Genomic DNA, 3859 nt, shown 5'->3' with positions numbered 1-3859 from the left:
TTCAAAATATCATTGTGTATTGGATTCATGGTGCTATATTGCCTAAATCAGTGCATAAATTTTACAAAAAAACAAGTTCTAGGTTTTTATTCTTTGGGGACATCAATTCCACTAAGAAGTTGCACATGGTATTCTGGGATAAAATTTGCTTGCCTAAGTGTAAAGGTGGATTGGGCATCCCATCTATCTCTGCTTTGCAATTAGCTTTTATTTGTTCAGTCATTATCAGGATGTATAACTGCTCTTCCCCTTTATCTGCTTGGCTCTTCAAGAAATATACTTCCCCATGGAGGCCTCCCCTTGCTTCTGCCTCTAAATTTTGGAAAGCTATTTGTGACACTACTCGGATGTCTAAATCCTATTTTAATTTCAAAATCACACAAAATGCCCCTATTTCTATGATCTGGGATCACTGGTATAAAAATGACACTTTACATGATTATCTTGGGGGTGCTTTTCTTGAACCTCTACCCGATTTTATGCTGAAGGATCTCATTTCTGAGAGTAACTGGGTGCTGCCTGAGAACTTTCCCCACCTGCTGCGGGGAATCTTTGAGAACATCATGGAGATTGGATGTGCTGGCCCATGTCTGTTTTGGAAAAACAGTAAAATTTATAATTTTAAAAGTTTTTAGAGGAGTTTTATTCGGAGATTCCATGTTGCAATTGGCATAAAATGGTGTGGCATAAAAGGCATGTTCTTAAACACTCAGTTTTTGCTTGGCTAGCTTTATGTGGGGGTCTTAAAACTGCTGATACTCTTCTTCTTAGGAACATCCAGGTTCCTGTTACTTGCAGCTTATGCAATGAGCATGATGAATCGGTTTCTCATTTATTTTTTGAATGCCCCTACTCCTTCTATATACTAAATGCTCTTATACCTGGTATGCGAAGCTTTCTCCTTCGGCCTAACATCCTGCAGGTTTTTGATTGGTTGAAGGTTGCAAATAACTGTAAAATTGAGGTGATTAACTTCTATAAATTGGTAGTATGCTGTGTGATTTACTACATCTGGAAAGAGAGGAACAATAGGAGATTTGGGAATAAATTTCTATGCTATTCTTCTATATTGTTAAGTATCAAAAGAATTTTATTTGAGAAGGTTATTAAATCGGGAAATTCATTGGTGCTGCTGGAAAATTTATAAGGTGACTGGATATGTTCATGTTCGGGTATCTGTTATCCCGTCTCTGTTTGGTGGCTGGATCAATATATGAGCACTGTCCCTTCGAGAATCTGCTGAATTGCCTAGCCTGGACAATGATGAAGCTCCCTATGCAGATCCCTTGGACGGTCTTCGGGCAACCAGGGAAGTGAATGTTGCAAACTTTTGATGATATTTCTAAGTCCAGGCTGCTGGGCTTGGGAGCCTGTCTTTGGTCTTTTGGTTCTTGGTTTCATTTGTATGATCTCTTAAGTGTTGTTGGTACAGATCTGCTTTTTTTTTTTTGAAGCTTTTTTAAGCTTTGGCCGATATTTTGTTGGCTTATTTTGTTGTTTTTACCTCCTTATCATGTAATTTTGTTGAGCTTAATATACGGGCAAAGCCAAAAATTTTCCAAAAAAAAAAAAATATAGCTTTTTTTTTTGGGGGGGGGAAATATTGAATATAACAAAAGAAGAGAATGGCAGGCATTGACAGTGGTCACATCTACTCACTAGTTGCCGACAGTGGAGAGAGCCATTTTAATTTAAGAAAAATGGAGAACCTAAAAAAAAAGTATTTTAAGTTTTTCAAAAAAGCTAAAAGACATAAATAAAAAATTTTAAAAAATAGTAGACTTTTGGTGGATTGATTGCCTTAGTAAAACATACAAACTAATTCAAAATATTCTTAAGGAATATTATATCCATTTTAATGCTCAGTAATCTAGCTGCAATAAATAATTCATTTAGTTACTACATGCATGACTATATAGATTATTTAAAATTTATATATTACTATCAAATACACTTAAAATATTTTTATTAAATACATTTAAAATATATTTGAATTCAAGAGTTCAAACATAAAACAATTTAAAATATTTAAAAATTATATCTCATTTTGTTATATCAAATAATTATTTATTATTTATCTTTAAATTTCTCATTATTTTTATAATTTTGTTATAATAATTATTTGAATCATAATTTTTTTTCTCTTTCGCTTATAAACAAGCCAGCTCGTCAACTAACTTAAACTTGTAGAATTAAGCTCGAGCTTCAACTTGATTAATTAATCAAGCTCAAGCTAGGAGTAACTCGAGTTCGGCTCAACTTGCGTACACCCCTAACACGATTAAAACCTAAAAATAGAACATAAATATTTTATCCCAACAAGTCAAAATTATAATGATTTTAAAACGTTTATAAAACAATGTTTGTTCTACCAACTAGCACAAACATATTGAAGTTTAAAAAGTACATTGCCTTCTTATTGAGGACATTAATAAATAATGACATGAACTAAATAAGCTAGAAGAATATTGGTTCAAATTACTTGCTTTACCATTTATCATTTATCATAAGAAAACAATCTAAGTTATCAACTAAATAAGCTAATAGAACCTCCTATTCTAGGGAGATTGTTGGGTTCGAACAACAGATTGTGTCTTCGTTCGGTACTTCACAGTACCGAACGGTATTGAACTTAGTACTGTGAAGTACTGAGTTCGGTACTTCACGGTACCGAGCATACTGAACTCGGTATTGCTCAGTACCGAGGAGAGGGTGATGTGGCACATTTTAATTGGATCCGGACGACGTCCGATGCCCAAACCCAATAATTTCCCCCTATTCTATTATTACAAAGGGAAAGGCCCCTCTATTTGCTTCGGAGGAGATAGAAAGCTAATGATAATTTTGTCATTTAATTGAACCATTTAATACAAAAATGTATCACAAATAAAATGTAACACTCAAACTTGCCACCAAGGCAATAATGAAAATAAACTCTTCATTAGTGTCACTGATAAACATAGAAAAGATGAACCAAAAGTTTATTTTATTTTATTTATGAGAGATTTATATACATAACATATCATAAGTACTTTCATATCTAACACCAAAATTTTGATATTTATTTATATAACACTTTAGTAGTGTAGCAATCACTTCAAAGCATATGCATGAAAATATTTATTTCACTTTATAAAAACTAATACCAATGATATTTTTGAAGTGATTTAAATATTTGAGTATTATATAAATACATATTAAAATTTAGGTGTTATATATATAAATACATAGGAATTGTGTGGTATGTATGTAAATCCCCCATTTAATTATATTTTTATTTTTATTTTAAAGGTTTGAACCCCACACCTCACCTTTAGGTTTTGTTTGGGACAACTTTCTTCCTACTTTCTAAAACAATTTTCTAGTATAAAAATTTCTTGAATTTAAAATTTTTATACTAGAAAATTGTTTTGAAAAGCAGTACGGGAGAATCTGGGTGAAGTTGAGTGCTTCTAAGCTGAATTTTATCCTTTCTCATATCACATCTCAAATTATTTCTGGGATTGTTTTGGTTGCTAATCAACTCCTATTTCAGCTCTCTGTTATTCATGCATCTAACAGCTCTTATGATTGTAAGGAGTTATGGAATGACATTGCTCAAGTTGCACATGTGAATCCTTTTCCTTGGGCTCTCATAGGGGACTTCAACTGCTGTAGGTATGCCTCAGAAAAGTTAGGGGGATCCACCATTACTCAATCTGCTTTGATTGACTTCAATAATATGATTTTTCACAATGGTCTTGTGGACTTGCACTATGTTGGGTGTAAATATACTTGGTATAATCAACGTTTGGATAGCCCTATTCACATTAAATTGGACAGAGTTCTTGTGAATGAGGGTTGGATGAGTTCTTTCACT

This window comes from Dendrobium catenatum, unplaced genomic scaffold, assembly GCF_001605985.2.
Source record: "Dendrobium catenatum unplaced genomic scaffold, ASM160598v2 original_scaffold_59947, whole genome shotgun sequence".
Classification (NCBI taxonomy): domain Eukaryota; kingdom Viridiplantae; phylum Streptophyta; class Magnoliopsida; order Asparagales; family Orchidaceae; genus Dendrobium; species Dendrobium catenatum.
This window is presented reverse-complemented; position numbering follows the sequence as displayed.